General features: G+C 42.5%; 1 protein-coding gene across 1 annotated transcript in view; it reads left to right on the plus strand.

The window, feature by feature from the left end:
• Positions 1-18,923, plus strand: part of LOC120638425 (solute carrier organic anion transporter family member 3A1-like) — a 125,417-nt gene that overhangs the window by 14,428 nt on the left and 92,066 nt on the right. The window lies entirely within an intron of this gene.

Genomic DNA, 18,923 nt, shown 5'->3' on the forward strand with positions numbered 1-18,923 from the left:
ATTAGCACCTTCCTTCCACCTCCAGCTGCTTCTGCTGCGGAGCTGCAGGACAAAATGGAAATTAGTGGAGACCTAAAGGTAGGCGTTCACTTTTGCAACGTAGCAGTTGGCGTTTGGACGAAAGCAGGCCGAGGAGGCTGCGTTGCCGTTGCTAAGTTTAGTTTGAGTCAGTCGGCACTACTCTCAACTCTATTCCCCTGTTCGTCGGCTTTTAAATAGACACTGATTAATCGGGTGTTGTGTTAACTGATGTGTTAACTCCTCTTTACACGTGTGTTCAATCCATGGTATTTATTGAGCAATTACTAGGTGCAGAGCACTGTACCAAGTGCTTGGGAGAGTACAGTACAACAGAATCAGTGGCATGTTCCCTGTTGATATGGAGTTTAGAGGACTCCTCTTCACACTTAAGCCTCTCTCTAAAAACAAACACCAGTCCTGACAACCTGGCTCAAAAGGTTGCCTCCCTTTAAGTTACTGGTTTGTATAACACAACTTAGAGGAATAACTCTATAATAACCAACCCAAGCCTCAGCCTTGGGAGCTTGCCTGAATTTACAAGCCAGTGCAAGCATCAAGGGGAGGCAATGTTTGATTAAAAAAAAAAAACTACTTTCAGCTTCATCCTTAGAAAGAGTTACAATAATGTTTCATAATGTCTTAAAATGGTTTAAGAATGATGACTACTCCACCCTCGCAGTCTCCTTTTTAACTCTCCTCTCCTCTTTATCCCAGATTTGTCGATTTTGGAGGGGCACAGTATTTCTACTTTCCCTCTAAGGCAAAGACTTGTTGGTGATTCACCCTTTTATCTGTGTGTTCTCATCATGTGTCAAGCTTCATTTCTTTAAATTGACTGAGGCCTTGTGAATACAAGCGGAGTACTTTGCGTGAGCTAACAGAAGCACTTTGGTCAGAGGAAAAAGGAAGTTGAGTCGTGGTTTTTCAGGTCTGTTACTTCTTGGTCATTATTTCAGTCTCAGCGAGCAGAGCTGGTCGGGGGAGGAGGAGGATGTGGCCAGTTTAGCAAATGAGCTGTCACTCATTTACTTTGCTCTTACCAGATGGCAAGCTAAAGTCCATTTCTTCCTATCTCTGGCCTCTCACCTTCTCTGTCACTAAGAACCCCTTGGAGCCCAGTTTGGGCGGCGCAAGCAGAACCACCCTGTTAGGGTGAAGGAAAATGAATATGGAAATCTCCACAGGTGCAGAAGCAAGTGGGGCTGATAATTTTGTCACTGGTACCTCTCCCTTTAAGAGCAGGAAGCGCCAGGCTCTACCCATTCAGAGCAGTTATGTTTTCCAGCTCCTGAGCACTTGTCATTAAAGATTTGATCCCTCTTGTCAGAGGAAGAGCTGTTAAGCCACAGTATCCTTCTGGCTGAAGTCCGACATCCTCCTGAGAGGCTCAAAGATATATACTGGCATAATAATAATTGTGGTTTTTTAACACGTTCTGTATGCCAAGCATTGTAATAAAACCTGAGGTAGGTACTAGATAATCAGGTTCCACAAGGGGCTCAAGGGAAGTAGAAGGGAGAATGGGTATTGAATCCCCATTTTGCAGATGAGGGAACTGAGGCCCAAAGAAGTTAAGTGACTTGCTGGAGATAACTCAGTAAGCAGGTGATAAAGCCAAGATTAGAACCTATGTCCTCTGACTCTCATGCCCAGGCTCTTTTCTCTAGGCCATGCTGGATATCCCCACCATTCTCATAGGAAGGTGAAGGGCAGGTTTCATAATGGTGAAGCAATGTAGTAATAATAATAATAATGATAATAACTTATTGCTTACTCTGTGCTTTCCCAAATGGGGCTCACAATCCAAGAGGGGAGATGTTTTGTCCCTGTTTTACAGATCAGAAATGTGAGGCATACAGTGATTTGCAGTAGAACACAGAGCTGGCAAGTGGCAGAGTTGGGGTTAGAACTTGGGTTCACTGATTCCCAATCCTTTGCTCTTTTCAGTAGACCCATACTGCTTCCCTCTTTGGGATTGCGAGTCAGGCTTTGCGATTAAAATTTCTCTCTCATCCCACTTGAGCAGTTGGCTGCTCCTTCTGCACTGAAAATTTCTAAGCGCTAACCAAGTACAGGGTGGTGATATAAACCATAGATGTGGCAAAATCATAATCATTCTGCTCCTAGGAGGAGACCTCAGGAAAAGGTCACAGAAGGCAAGTCCATTGTTTTGGAAGATTAATTGCATTTTCTACATGGAAAAATAGTTTGGACCAACAAAACACTTTTGGTAAAAAAAAAAAAACTACAAGGAGAAATTATTATTATAATTTCTGACACTCGTTAAATGCTTATTTTCTGCTGAGTACTAAGCAAGCCCTCGAGAATAGTGCAAAGACATTGAATCAGATATGGTATCTGGCCACAGGGAATTCATATTCTAAAAGGTGTGGAGAAGACAGATGCATGGGGAGGAAGATAAACTAAATCAGTAAATAATAGCACTACAATAAGATCAAAAGAAGCAGTAGGGGTATTTCTGCTGGCAGGGATTTTCTGATCTGATTATCTTGTATCTACGCGAGCATTTACATAATGTTGGGCACAAAGTGTCTAGTAAATATTATTATCATTATGATTACTACTACTACGGTCATACTGACGTAATCCAAAATGTGGGTCTTCTCCCTGGTTAGGGGAATTAAGAAGTAAAAAGAGGAACCACAACTGACACAATAATAATAATAATAATAGTGGTGCTTGTTAAGCACTTACCATGTGCCAAGCACTTTTATGAGCACTGGGGTAGATACAAGTTAATCAGGTTGGACAGAGTCCCTGTCCCTGGTTCTCACATTCTTAATCCCCATTTTACAGATGAGGGAACTGAGGCCCAGTGAAGTGACTTGCCCAGGGTCACACAGGAGACATATGGCAGAACCTCTATTAAAACCCAGGTCCTTCTGACTCCCAGGCCCGGGCTCTATCCACTAAGCCATGCTGCTGTTCTATGACAAAATGCAACATCCACTTAACCCCAAGCTATCACATCTCAGTCCAACTGGGCTTCCATGTGGCACAAAGTCCAAATAGTCCAACCTCCTAGCTCCCTACTTGATTCTGGGTTGTGACAGCATAGTTTTTGTGGGCGTTTTGTGGTTTGTTGCACTGATGGGCCCCTTACTCATTACTGCGCCGTCTGCTGCAACAGGAAGGTGACTGGATAGGGGAGCATGAGAAGGACAACGCATGCAAGCCAGGAACACGATAATGATGTTGGTATTTGTTAAGCGCTTACTATGTGCAGAGCACTGTTCTAAGCCTTGGGGTAGATACAGGGTCATCAGGTTGTCCCATGTGGGCCTCACAGTCTTCACCCCCATTTTACAGATGAGAGAACTGAGGCACAGAGAAGTAAAGTGACTTGCCCACAGTCACACAGCTGACAAGTGGCAGAGCCGGAATTCGAACCCATGACCTCTGATTCCCAAGCCCGCGCTCTTTCCACTGAGCACACTGCTTCTCAGGTCCTTCAAGCAGAATCTTGGTCCAGAAGTCTAAGAGTCTGGACGAAGGCTCACCTGTCATTTTTAGTTATTATTATATTGTGTGCTTACTATGTGCCAAGCACTGTTCTAAACATGAGGGCAGATAGAAGTTAATCAGGTGAGTCACAGTCCCTGTCTCACATTGGATTCACAGTTTAAATAGGAGGGAGAACAGGTATTTCATCTCCATTTTTCAGTTGAGGAAATTGAGGCACAGAGAAGTTGTGACTTGCCCAAGACCACACAGAAAGCAATGAGCAGAGCTGGAATTAGATCCCACTTCCTCTAGTTCTCAGGTCTGTGCTCCTTCCACTCAGGCATGCTTCATCTACAAGGAACACTTCACCATCATCATCATCAATGCTTTGAATACCTTTAGTGCCGATTCTAGGAGAGTTTTCATGGTGCTTTTAAGTTTTCCCCTGTACCTGTGTCCTTAGTGTGGCTAACAGGTGCTGTCAATCATAAAAGGCAGCCGTGCTTCAGTGGCAGGAGATGAGGGATGCGATTTTTATAGACCGAGGTAAAGCTGGGGTTCTTGGCAAGAGGGGGCTGGTTCTGTAACTTAGGGCATCACTATCATTAATAAATCAAACTTTGCCAACAGGAAGATTTTCACTGTCAACAGAGTGTCGTGTTTGTGGATGAGCGGCAATAAAACACCTCTGTGTGCTCATAATTCATTATTTTGTCATTACTGAGTCATTATTCTGGGCTGGGTTATCATTTGTATTACTCTCATGCTTTTTAAACGCTTACCTTTCTGTTTTCTGTAGTTCCTTAAAGGCCGGGATATTCTATTTTCCATTTTATTATTCTTCCCTAAGTCTCTCTTGTCTGTAGCACACAGTCAATCCTGTTGACGACCAAGATGATGATGGTATATAGGAATTTGCAAACTAAAGATCATTTATTGAATAGTGAATGTTCATAAACAAGACAGCATAAGAGGGTTTAGAGTTACCTCCAGTTTTTCTCTGAGAATTTCTGAAGACTGACATTTCTAAGGTTTTCCAGGACTAGGAAAAGCAATACTAAAGGGTTTTTATTGTTGTTGTTTTTGTGCTTCTTACTGGACATGGAGTACTAACAGCAATTAATTACAATGGGTCCCTTCAGACTTTTGGGGAGAGCTTTGCACTGTGTTTCATGAAACATATTGCTTGTTATAATGCGAGCCCTTGTAGAGGATTTCAATTCAGTGCAGCTGGAGTCTGGGTGACAGCAGTGGAATATGGGATAAGTAGTGTCTAAAAGGGGCCATCAGTTCTTGTAGGCTAGATCAGCACTGTCAATCAATCAATCAACTGGTGGTATTTATTAGCATCTACTGAGAGTAAAACACTGAATTGAGGACATGGGAGAGTGTGCAGTAGTGTCAAGCAGTGTGGCTTAGTAGACAGAGGATGTGGGTTCTAATCCTGGCTCCCCCACTTGTCTGCGGTGTGATCTTGGGAAAGCCACTTAACTTCTCTGTGCCTATGTTACCTCATCTGTAAAATGGGGATTAAGACTGTGAGCCCCACGTGGGACAATCTGATTATCTTGTATCTACCCCAGAGTTTAGAACAGTACTTGGAACATAGTAAGCACTTAACAAATACCATAATTATTAGTATTATAAGCTCCTCTAGAGTGTTGTTTGCTTCTCCTCTAGACCGTCATCAGCTCCTCCTCTAGACTGTAAGCTCGTTGTAGGCAGGTTTTATGTTGACCAACTCTGTTGTAATGTACTCTCCTAAGTGCTTAGTACAGTGCTCTGCACCCAGTAAGTGCTTAATAAATTTTGACTAATTGACTAAAAGGAAGGATCAATTCGGAGTGCTTGTGTGCAACACAGAATGCAATAGAAGAGACACAGTTTCATTTGCCCTCTTACCTTTCTGTCCCTCCTTTCCTTCTCCCCTTTTTTAAATTCTTCTCTTTTCTCTCCTCCTCCCCTCATTTTTAAGCCCCCTTAGTAGTTCTCCCCCTGCTTCGAGTTGCAGAAGTTATACAAACAAATGAGGCAATTGTGTGATATGGTAGTTCCACTATATCAGCCGGAAATAATTGAATTTACAAATTAAAATCCTAATGAAGATTTGCATTTGTGAAAAAGGGAATTAGGGCTAGGCAGCTCCTTGACAGCTACCAACATTATTGTACTCTCTCAAGAGCTTAGTATATACTCTGTACACAGTAAGCATTCAAGAAATACCATTGATTGATTGATTGAATAAAAAGCCCAAATGTTAAGAGTGACTGCAGGGTTGCCAGAATTTGAGTGCTGTGAGTCATCTGGGCTAAGCTTCCTGAAAGAGGCGAGGTTTTAGAAGGCACCCACAGTTTGAGGATGAGGTGGAAGGGAAGCCAGGGAAAGACTGAGGAGTCTCCCCTTTCTAGACTGTAAACTAATTGTGGGAAGGGAATCTGTCTTTTTATTGTTGTATTGTACTCTCCCAAGCACTTAGTACAGTGCTCTGCACACAGCAAGTGAAATGAAGGAGTCATCAAAGAGGTAGAAGAACCAGAACCATGTTAGTAAAAATAAGGTGTGTTCGTTTTCAAGGAGGAGGTATGTAGTGAAAAGTCTTGGTCTGGAAACTTTGGGCCACAGAATCCCTGATATTCAGCCCTATATGGGACAGAAACTGTCAGACCTAATCATCTTGTATGTACCCCAGTGCTTTAATTCAGTTTTTGGTATGTAGAAGTGCCTGTAAAATACCATGATTACTGTTATTATTATTCAGCAAAGTGAGGTATTTATAGAAGAACCCTATTGTTTTTATGGAAAACCTGGTTTTGATGATATGATCCCAAGCTTATGCAGTCTTTTGACCAATCACTGGTAATTATTGAGTGCTGACTTTGTGTAGAGCTATTGTACTAAGTGCTTGGTTGAGTACGGTACAGTTGGTAGACATGACCCCTGCTCTTTCTGCCCTTGTGACTGGGAGATTGAGGAGGGGAAGAGAATATATTTACGTGTGTGTGTGTGTGTGTGTGGGTGGGTGGGTGTGTGTGTATCTATGTGCATACACTAGACCATGCTGCTTTTCCAAGTTCCCCAACATTCTCTGACCAGGAGGTATACACTTTCACTGAAGCAGCGTGGCTTACTGGATAGAGCATGGACCTGGGAGTCAGAAGGACCTGGTTTCTAATTCCGGATCCATCACGTCTGCTGTATGACATTGGACAAGACACTCAACTTCTCTACACCTCAGTTACCTCATCTGTAAAATGGGGATAAGAGTATGAGCCTCAGTGTGGGACAGGGACTCTGTCCAACCTAATTAACTTGAATCCATCCCAACACTTAGAACAGTGCTTGGCTCATAGTAAGGTCTTAGCAAATAGCATTATTATTATTATTAATAAATACAATCAATTCATTCTCACAAAATCCATCCCCTCCACTTACGCATCCGACCCCATCCCTTCACACCTTATCAAAACTCGTGACCTCTCCCTTCTTCCAGCCCTGCCATCTTCAACTGTTCTCTCTCCAGTGTCTTCTTCCCCACTGCTTTCAAACATGCCCATGTCTCCCATACCCTACAAAAACCCTCCCTCGACCTCACAGTCCCCTCTAGTTATTGCCCCATCTCCCTTCCATGATTCCTCTCCAAACTCCTTGAATGAGTTGTCTACCCCTGCTGTCTCAAGTTTCTCTTCTCCTATTATATCTTGACATCCTCCAATCTGTCTCCCATCCCCTCCACTTCACAGAAATCACCCTCTCAAAGGTCACCAATGATGTCCTTCTTGACAAATCCAACAGCCTCTACTCCATCCTAAACCTCCTCAACCTCTCAGCTGCCTTCACACTGTCTGCCATCCCCTTCTCTTGCAAACATTATCTGACCTCAGCTTCAGTGACACCGTCTTTTTCTGGTTCTCCTGCTAGTCATTGGCACTCCATCTCTTTTGCGGGCTCTTCCTCTCCTGGCCCCTCCTCCACCAATTGAGGGTGTTCCCTAAATTCAGTTCTGGGTCCCCTTCTATTCTCCATCTACACTCACTCCCTTGGAGAACTCATTCGTTGACATGGCTTCAACTACCACCTCTATGCAGATGATTCGCAACACTACGTTTCCAGCCCTGATCTCTCTCCTTCTCTACAATTTCATATTTCCTCCTATCTTCATGACATCTACTTGGATGTCCTGTCATCACCTCAAACTTAACATGTCAAAAATGGAACGTCTTATCTCTCCACCCAAACCCTGTTCTTCTCTGATTTTCCCATCTTTGTAGATATTACCACCATGCTTCCTGACTCACAATCCTGTAACTTTGATGTTATTCAACCCATCTATCACTAAATCCTGTCAGTTCAACCTTCAAAACATTGCTAAAATCTTCCCTTTCCTCTCCATCCAAACTACTACCATGTTAATCCTAGCACTTACCCTATCCCACTTTGATTACTGTATCAACCTCCTTGCTGATCTCCAAGCCTCCTGTCTCTTTTCACTTCAGTCCATACTTCACTCTGCTGCCCGGATCATTTTTTCTACCAAAATGTTCAGTTCATGTTTCCCCACTCCTCAAGAACCTCCAGTGGTTGCCCATCCACCTCGCCTCAAACAGAAACTCTTTACCATTGACTTTAAAGCACTCAATCACCTTGCCTTCCTCCTACCTTACCTTGTTACTCTACAATTACAACCCAGCCCACACACTTCATTCCTCTGACGCCAACCTGGTCATTATACTTTTATCTGGTCTATCTCACCACCGACATCTTACCCACATTCTGCCTCTGGCCTGGATTCCCTCCCTCTTCATGTCTGCCCGACAATAAATCTCCCCCTGTTCAAAGCCTTATTGAAGGCACATCTCCTCCAAGCAGCCTTCCCTCGCTAAGCCTTTTTTTCCTTTTCTTCAACTCCCTTCTGCATCACCTTGCCTTGGTCCCCTTATTCATCCCCCTTCCCAGCCCCACAACACTTACGTACATAACCTTAATTCATTTATTTATATTAATGTGTCTGCCCCTCTAGACTGTACGCTTATTGTGGGCAGGGAATGTACTCATTATACTGCACTCTCCCAAGCACCTAGTTGAGTGCTCTGCACACAGTAAGCAGTTAGTAAATATGGTAGGTTGAGGAACATTTAGACCTTCCTTTGGTAGGGATCATGTTTACCAACATTGTTGTACTGTACTTTCTCAAGTGTTTAGTATGCTGCTGTGCACACAGTAAGCACTCAATATACCACTGATTGATAGATTTAGGCAGAAATATATATTTATATAGATTTAGGCAAAAATATACCCCACCTCAGAGGGGACAGTTTGGATTTCTGTGGGCTGCCATGGAAAAAAAATGCCATTGTTTTAGAATTGGAGCTGTTTTGTCCAAACTGGTCAGTCTGCCTAGCCCTGACCACCAGCCACTCTGTCTCAAACTAAATGCTTGGATTTTCATGTTCAGACTGGAGCATGCTCAGTTCAGACTCAGCTTAAGCTGCAGAGCATTCTAGGATTTGGAAAACAGAATTTCCAGAATGCTGGGGAATGTGGAGAAGCAGCATGGCCTAGTGACGATGATGATGATGATGTGGTATTTGTTAAGTGCTTACTATGTGCCGAGCACTGTTCTAAGCGCTGGGGTAGACCCAAGGGAATCAGGTTGTCCCACGTGGGGCTAGTGGACAGTGAACAGGCCTGGGAGCCAGAAGGATCTGTGTTCTAAGCATTTGGGAGAATACAATATAGTTTTTATGAGATGTTCTTCCCCTTGACGCTGTTTATTGCCATTGTTCTCGTCTGTCCGTCTCCCCCGATTAGACTGTAAGCTCGTCAAACGGCAGGGACTGTCTATCTGTTGCCGACTTGTTCATTCCAAGCGCTTAGTACAGTGCTCTGCACATAGTAAGCGCTCAATAAATACTATTGAATGAATATTTCAGACACATTCTCTATCCACAACAGCAGATCTCCTCTTGATGTAATGCTGGGAAAGACGGGAGAGTTGAAGAAGGCTTAGGATCTGGGAGGGTCAGGGAGTTAGGTAGATCATGCCTCATAGTTTCAATTTTCTTAATAAAGTAGGAGCAAGTGATTTGGAAGGTGGGGCTACACAGGGGTTTGAGGAGGGAGTTAAACTTTTGGAACAACTGACGAGGGCAATGGGCATGGATGTTAATAAGGAAGGAGAAATAATTTTGCTGGGCAGAGGACAGGGCAGAGTTAAAGCACCTAAGGATAAACTTGAAGTAGATGAGGTCAGCCTGATATCTAGATTTCTGCCAGCAGCTCTTAGTGGTTTGTGCACAGGAGCGAAGAAAGCATACCATAGAGGTGTTCCAGGGCTGTGGGTTAGTGATATGAGATTGAAGGGATATGGGAGAGAGTGAGTTGAGTTTAGTGGAGAGGGTGGTGTTGAGAGTATCAGTATGATCATCTAGGGAAGGTAGTTTGGGTATGGATACTAAATGGGGACTGATGAGTTGAGAAATTTAGATGGGGTCAAAAGATCGGAGGTCTCTTTGGGGGAACAGCACAGATTTGTGGAAGAGAAGGCAGATCTGGAGGTTGTGGTCAGATAGGGGGTTGTCAGAGCAGGTGAGGGTAGAAGTTCTGCAGAGGCTGAGGCTGTCGGTGGGGGTTCATGAACTTGCAGAATAGTTCCTGGAGAGTATCACTGAACAGTATTTTTTGAAATGTTTCAAGTGGGTTATTCATCGATAGAATGTAAATGTCCAGAATGCACCTGAATGTGTTAAGCTAATTTGATTTATCTTTTAAAATTCATTTCCATTTAATGTAAATCATACCTGAATTATTTCCTTAAGATGAACCAATGGTTCCTAAATGTACCGTATTTAAAATAGAGTACTCAAATCTATTTTAATATTTTCCCAAATTGCCACCTCCTTTGATAAAAATGGATTGTAATAATCACTCCGCTCTTTTGGTAGCCATGTTGTCATAGTGATTCTGCCCACTGCCCATAGGAATGTTTTTATGGCACCTACTTTGTATCACAGAAAATCTGTGTGGCTTTGTGTTGCATCTGGTAGAACAAGCAGTATGACAGTGTGTATGAGTGTAAAGTAATTAATCAATGGTATTAAGCACTTACTATGTGAAGAGTACTGTACTGAGTACTTAGAACTGTACTGAAGTGCAAAGTGACCAGATATCCTAATGTAGGTGAAACTATCCAAAGTTTCCAGAACTAGACCCCGTCTACCTTCAGGTTCTTTGGGCCATATAATAATAATATTTTTTGTATTTACTAAGTAATACAAGCCAACAGTGCCAAGCACTGTTGATACAGTAATCAGATACAAGGTAATCAGGTCAGACACAGTCCTTGTCCCACATTGGGCTCACAGTTTTAATTTCCACTTTACCGATGAGGTATCTGAAGCACAGAGAAGTTAAGTGGCTTGCCCAAGGTCACACAGCAGACATGGGACAGAGTCAGGATTAGAACTCACATCCTCTGACTTCCAGGCTCATGCTCTTTCCACGAGGCCACATTTATATAAAGAATGAATGGTAAATAATGCAACCCCTCTATGTTGATAGGAAGGGGTCACATAGGGAATGGTATTCAGGCCCACACTGAGGCATGAGGCAGGGGCGGTCAGCCACAAATTGATCGGTCTAGGACTGAAAACCCTAGGCTCATTGGCCCTAGGTGCCCCATCCTGTCCTGGTCTATGTCTCCAGTAGGCCTGCAGAAGAAGTGAGCAAAGGCTTCCCCTCACTCTACCACCCCCCTTTCACCTTCCTCCTTCTCTGTTTGCCCTCTCCCTCTGACGCATTCTCCATCCCATCTTCCACCTTTGTCCCTTCTTCCACCAATGCTCTCTCGTTTACTTTCTCCATCAGTCTTGTTCCTCTTGTCCCTTTCCTCTTTTTCTATTCACCCAACTCCCCCACCATCCTGTTTCAAGGGAACAGATTTTGGATTAGGGTTACGAGGTGGGAGGGTTGGGAGGTGGTCTCTCCCTCTAGAGTGTCTCCCCATCTAGGCCTTAAGCTCGGGGGCAGGGCATGTGTCTGTTTATTGTCATATCGTCCTCTCCCAAGTGCATAGTACAGTGCTCTGTGCACAGTAAGCGCTCAATAAATACAGTTGACTGAGGTAGGGCCTGCGTGCACATACTTTCTTCCTTTCTTTGTGCATCTTCCCTCCCCTCTCCAACCATTAGTGGAAGCTCTGTCCCCTTCAGGGCAGGGAAAAGGCAGAGGGAAAAGAGACTTTGGGCAGCTGGAAAAAAATGTAGAAAACTCTAATACCCAAGTCTGAGATGAATTTGCATTGCATTCAGAAAGTCCTCATTTTGGATGTTGGGAATGCTTATATTTTTCTTTTCATTCCTTATGGACACTGAATGGGCCTTTTACAGACTGAAAGTACTGAACAGATAGATCCTGTACCTTCTTATTATAACTTTTCCAGTGCCTAATAAGGAGCGAGTGATTACTAAATTCTTCTAATGATGAGCACGATAATATCCAGGACTTGTTCTCCTGGTTTGGAGGGGGAAATACAGGCCTTATTAGTGATCCTCTCTAGTGACACATTTTCACTTTCTGTAAAATCAGTGCTAAAATGTGTAAAATCAGATGAAGTTAGAAAAGCTCTGAAGTGCAGCAAACAACATATTCTCTCTTGGTTTTAACTTATATGTTCATGCTTTTCTCTTGATTTTTGCAAAGCAGTTTTAGCATCGGAGGATGGAAAAATAAGAAGCCAAGCTCAGAGGCTGTCCAAACCAAGATGCACACTTTGCTATCTAAAAGTAAAATCTCTTTGCCTTCATTCCCAGCAGGACTTGAGAGTCTTTCTTGTCCTGAACATTTTACGTTGATGATATAGTAGTGATTGTCACTGAAGGGGCTCAATCCTCCTAGATTTTAGATAATAATAATAATGGTATTTATAAGCACTTACTATGTGCTAAGAACTATTCTAAGCGCTGAGGTAGGTACAAGGTAATCAGATTGTCCCATGTGGGGCCTCACAGACTTAATCCCCCTTTTACAGATGAGGGAACTGAGGCCCAGTGAAGTGACTTGTCCGAAGTCACACAGCTGATATGCAGTGGGACTGGGTTTAGAACCCATGACCCCTGACTCCCAAGCCTGAGCTCTTTCCCCTAAGCCATACTGCTTCTCTGCAGATCAGTAGGACACAGACACAGTTTTAAGACATGCATCTGGAGTTCAACAGCTGATTTTTTTCACTCCACACATCTGGATGGAGGGAGTCTGGGCAATAAGAAACACAGCTGGTTAAACTTCCAGGACTGATGGTGTCAGTGGCAGTACTGTATGTACTTGTTGAATTTAGCATTAGCAGCATGAAGGTATAGAAGGAGCCATACTAAGTGGATTACCTGCTGCAAAAGAACTGGACATTGGTCAGAGGAACAAATGAGCCTGGTTCGATTCTTTGCTGTCAATTGCTTTTGCCCAGTTTACCTCCAACTGCTGTCAGGCCCCTGAGTCGGGAGTGAGGAAGATGAACCATGCAGGAGTTCTGAGGGGGGCACAAACCCAGGAGCTGAGATGCTATGATCACCTGCTTCATGGTAGAATTGACAAAATTCAGACTTTAGGAATAAACTGAGGTGGGCCTTTTCGACTTTTCATTCAATTGTTTAATCAACCAATTAATAGTACTTATTGAGTAAATGATAATAATAATAATGGACTTTGGTTAAACATTTAGTATATCATAGACATGGATACATGCAAATAGAGTTGGACACAGTCCCTGTCCCATATGGAGATCACAGTCTCAATTCTCATTTTACAGATGAGGTAACTGAGGCACAGAGATGTGAAGTGACTTGTCTAAGGTCATACAGCAGACAAGTGGCAGAGCCGGGATTAGAACCCATGACCTTCTGACTATGAGGTCCATGGTCTATCCACTAGTTAAGGACACTGGACAAGACACCTGAAAAACAAAATATGTAAAAGATTCTATTCATACAACCAAGGAGTTGACACACTGAATAAGAAGTCACAATAGAAGAAGCGTGATCTATTGGATAGAGACAGGCCTGGTAATCAATCAATCAGTGATATTCATTGAGTGTTTACTGTGTGCAGAGTAATGTACTAAGCACTCAGAAGAGTACAGTCAGAAGGACCTGGGGTCTGATCCCAGCTCCACTACTTGTCTGTTGTGTTTCCTTGGACAAGTCCCTTAACTTTTCTGTGCCTCAGTTGCCTCATCTGTAAACTGGGGATTAAGACTGTGAACTTTATGTTGAACAGGTACTGTTTTCACCTGATTAGCTTGCATCAACCCCAGCACTTAGTACAGTTATTGGTTCATAGTAAGTACTTGACAAATACCATTTAAAAGGAAAAAAGGAAGCCATATATGTCTCATATCTCTTCTTTCCACCCTATTTTCTATCCTTACTGCATTACCTATGTGCCAGAGTTCATACCCCCTAAGCACTTAGGTACTCACTGCCTATTCCAGTGATACATTTATGTACACACCTTCTATACTCAGTTGCTGTCCTTACCAATAATTTATTTTACTATGTTTTCCCCACAAGATAGTAAACTCTTTGGGGTCAAGAACTGTGTCTACTTGCCCTATTGTACTCTCCCAACTGCTGAGTACAGTATTCTGTGCACAGTAAGCCCTCAATAATACCACTGATTTATTCTGTGTTAAGTCTTAGGTATCTAAAACACACAGTCAGGCAGCTGGATATCTCATAATTCCGGATTCCCCCCCAACCAGCATGAAGATAAATATCCTAGAGATAGAGAAGCAGCATGGCTCAGTGGAAAGAGCACGGGCTTTGGAGTCACAGGTCATGGGTTCAAATCCCAGCTCGGCCACTTGTCAGCTGTGTGACTGTGGGCAAGTCACTTAACTTCTCAGTGCCTCAGTTCCCTCATCTGTAAAATGGGGATTAAGACTGTGAGCCCCACATGGGACAACCTGATTCCCCTGTGTCTACCCCAGCACTTAGAACAGTGCTCAGCACATAGTAAGCGCTTAACAAATACCAACATTATTATTATTATTATATCCTGGTTCAGCCAAATCTCTTCTGATAATATATGCCACGCTGGCTGGATTTTTATATTTGCTTCTTAAAATTTTTCTTGTTTGTGAATCAGTGGACAGCTTACTATTTAGGTAGTAGAGTTTGCTAAGAAAATTAGTTCCTGTGCTTCTGTTGAAAATCTTTGGTTCTATGAAGGACTTCCGCATGTAGGTGGGTCCCTAACCTTAGTTTCTTGAAGGTTTATAGTCATACATAAGCACTGTGCTAACTCTTTGAAAGGATTCAAATCATTAATTGATCAATGAGTGCTTACTATGGTCAAAGTGCTGTAATAAGCCCACTGAGAAAGTACAGTGCAACAGAGTTGGTAGATGGATCCCTGTTGACAAGGAGCTGACATCAGATAGATAAAGGATAGGGGAAATAAGAATTTTTACCCAAGTACTGTGAGGTTGGAGTGAGTGTCAGGGCGCTTAAGGGACTTTAATGTCTTCTTGCATATTTACCCTCAGAACACAGTCAAGGCTATATCCTAGTTCCTCATTGTCGATGCAAGATTTTTTATGTTGCCCTCAGAGCGCTTTGAGTTGGAAGAGTTTCCAGTGGATAGAAACCATACTACTTCACGTCCTAAGGCCTCATTGTTCTCCTGTGATATTGTGAATGATATGGCTGGAGGTGAGGGACCTGTGGAAATGGGAAAAATTCTGGATGCAGTGTGAGAAGGGGAGCTTGCAGGAAGAAAAATACCAATTAAACACCTCTGATCTGTTACCCAGATCGACCACTGGAATGACCTTCAGGTAAAATTACATAACTTCTCATTGCCTGATCTATGTAATTACCTTCTACTGGCATTGAACAGAGATGTAATGACATGGGGCTTAGCCCTGGAAAGGAATATTTGGTCAATATAAAGAGTGAAGATATGGTTCCCTGAAGGATTTCAGGACATGCCATATGAATGCAGGAATCATATTCAGCCACCTGACTGGGCTATCCTCTAACAATATGCAACCACCCTGTAACACAGATGTTAATTGTGCAACTAATATGGTGTAAGCACTGGGTTGATCCACCACCAGTTGCGTGCAGTGAAGCAATGTTAATATGGTGAACCACAAACTCCATTATTCCAGAAATACGGTGGCCAACTATGATTATCATGGAGCAAAACTGCCTCATTCATTCTTAACTTGAAGTAACATGGTGTAGTGGAAATAGCACAGACCTAGGAGTCAAAAGGACCTGGGTTCTAATGCGGGCTCTTCCACTTGTCTGCTCTGTGACCTTGGGAAGGTCACCCAACTTTTTGGTGTCTCAATCACCTCATCTGAGCACCATGCAGGACATAGACTGTCCAATCTGATCCAACGAAATCTATCCCAGCACTTAGTATAGTGGTGGGCACATAGTAGTTGTTCAACAAATACCTTAAAAGAATCACTCTCCCAAACACTTAGTACAGTGCTCAGCACAGAGTATAGTGCTCAATAAATAACACTGATTCACTTTCACAGAGGAGCCAACAGGCTTTCACTTGAATTCTGAATATCAGCTGCAAAAGATACCTGACAAAAGCAGCACAGATTGAGCTGTTTGTTTTCTCACTGTGTAAGACTCAGTAAATAATCATCCCAAAGCCTCTGAGAAAGCGACAAGGATACTGGGCAGGTGGAGCCCTAGTGGGCATGTGCCAGTGGCATAAAGAAGGGATCTGTGGAGGAATCTTGGCCAGATTTAATTCTGATATTTAGTTCATGCTACTCCCACACACAACTGGCTTGAGGACAGACAGCTGCACCTTAATAGTATTTTGGAGAATGTCTTTGTAGAACCTGTGAACTCAGCAGTGTTACTTCATACATTGGTCAGGGGGTGAATATTAGCATAGTCTTGTGGAAGACCACAGACCTGGGTATCAAGAGGCCTGAGTTCTAATTCTATCTCCAACCCTTCCCCTTTAACTTATTTGTGCCTCAGCTTCCTCATCTGCAAAATGGGGATTGAATATCTGTTCTTCCTCTCCCATAGACTGCGAATCCCATGTGGCACAGGGACTATTTCTGATCATATTGTGACAATCTCAGTTCTTAATACAGTACTTGGCATGTAGCAAGCATTTAGTGAATACTATTATTATTATTATTACTGTTATCATTATTGTTATTGGTCCCAGGATGATCAGATACTTGCACATTTGAGAAGCAGCATGGCCTAGTGATAAGATCATAGGGCTGAGGGTCCAAGGACCTGAGTTCTAATCCCGCCTCTGCTAATTGCATGCTTTGTGACCTTGAGCAGGTCACAACTCTGTGCTTCAATTTCCTCATCTGTAAAATGGGGATTAAATCCCTGTTTGCCCCCCTACTTACACTGTGAGCCTCATCTGTTACAGGGACTGTGTGTCCAGCCTGAATATGTTGTAACAATCCCAACACTCAGTACAATGCATGGCACATAGTTAACCCTTCAAATACTATATTTATTTAAACTCCTCAGTTTCCTAAAATTTTGTTCCAAGTTTGGATTGCATTGCCTAGTTTATTATCTGGTAATGAAGATTTGAAAGATTAAATGTAATTCTAATTTGTATAAACCTCTGCCAGAAATTTGATGGTGTCTTCTAATCATTTAAATATCTCTCTTATCACTTAGATTCATTCATTCAATGTTCATTCAGTAGTATTTATTGAGTGCTTACTATGTGCAGAACACTATACTAAGCGCTTGGAATGTACAGTTCGGCAACAGGTAGAGACAATCCCTGCCCAATGACGGGATCACAGTCCTTTTATGAGATTCGTCAAGGATAACTATGATAGCAATTCTCCTCCTAAACATGTTTGGCTTTTAACTCATTATGAGAAGGGGATGTGTCTGCTAATTCTGTTGTAATGTACCTACCTAAGTGCTTAGTACAGTGCTCTACACATAAGTGCTCAGTAAATATGATTGATTGGATAGATCTGGATTAGTTTTTCTCATTCTCTTGAGTTTATTTTTAAATAAGGGTCTGAGAGGGAAATGGATTCTGTTATTTTTGAAATCTTTAAGTCCTAAATTTCATCTTACCCAAATCCTGTGATGTCTTAAATAAGTGGTCACTCCTCCTATTAGAAAGTTAGTGTGAATGTATAGTAGCAATTTGATAGGTAATTTGACTCCCCAAAATGATATAGTCCCTGCCCTTTTGGAATTTACAATCTAATGTAAAGCATGTTATATCCCAAGCTTCCAGAAGTTTTGGTTTGAGGAAAACAACTTTTCTTCTGGTGGCTGAATGCAAATTGGCCTGTGGGCTGCTTCAAATTACTTAAAATTTGTACCACCTTCCCATTTCAGCTCACCATCCAGAAGCTGCTGCTGATGATAATAGTAATGGTAATAATAAAAATAATAGTGAAATAACTAATAATTTAAGCTTTAAGATAAAAGTGCTTTAGTTAAGTATTTATTATGTCAAGCACTGTACTAATCACTAGGGTAGATTCAAGATAATCAGGTTGGATATAGTCCCTGTCCCTCTTCAGGCCCAGAGAAGTTAAGTAACTTGCCCAAATCTGCCCCTTGTCTGCTGGGAGAACTTGGGCAAGTCATTTAATTTCTCAGTGCCTCAATCACCTCATCTAGACTGTATAGTCCCTCTAAACTGTAAGCTCATTGTGGGTAGGGAATATCTGTAATATTGTTGCTTTGTACCCTCCCAAGCACTTAGTTCAGTGCTTTGCACACAGTAAGTGCTCAATAAATGCAAATGACTAACTCATCTGTAAAGTGGGCTTTAGAAGTGTGAGGCCCATGTAGGATGGACTGATTTGCTTGTATCCACCCCAGCTCTTAGTACAGTGCCTGGCACATAGTAAGTGCTTAACAAATGCCACAATTCAATTTTTAAGCTGAAGAAATATGGTTCAAACACCAGGAGCTCCTCAAGAGAAAGACATGGTAGGCAAAGATACACAATGCTCATCTATCAGTGGTATTTATTGAATGCCTACTTTGTGTAGAAAAATGTACTAAGGCCTTTGGAGAGTACAGTAGAGTTAGAAACCCTGCCCTCAAGGAGCTTTAAATTGAGTAGGTGAGATGGATAGCTTGGAGGAAGAAGAGACAAATGGATATGCAGGTGAGTAAATTTAAAGAGTGGGGTATGCAAACTGATATGTTCAGAAGTACTATGGATTCTACCGAAGTGTGAAAGTGATGCTGAAGCGTGGAAGTGGGGAGGATATGATTTTGGGGGAAGAAAAATAAATTGGGGAAAGTCTCTTGGGAGAGGTGGAATTTCAGAAGGGCTTTATAGGGACATGTTTATTTGATAAGGGATAACTGGGAGAGTTTGTGTGTGTTGGAATGCTTGAGCTCTTTCTGGGGTTGGCTGGCATTTTGAGAGGGAGTGACTTTTTCTGG

This window comes from Ornithorhynchus anatinus, chromosome 5, assembly GCF_004115215.2.
Source record: "Ornithorhynchus anatinus isolate Pmale09 chromosome 5, mOrnAna1.pri.v4, whole genome shotgun sequence".
NCBI classification, from domain to species: domain Eukaryota; kingdom Metazoa; phylum Chordata; class Mammalia; order Monotremata; family Ornithorhynchidae; genus Ornithorhynchus; species Ornithorhynchus anatinus.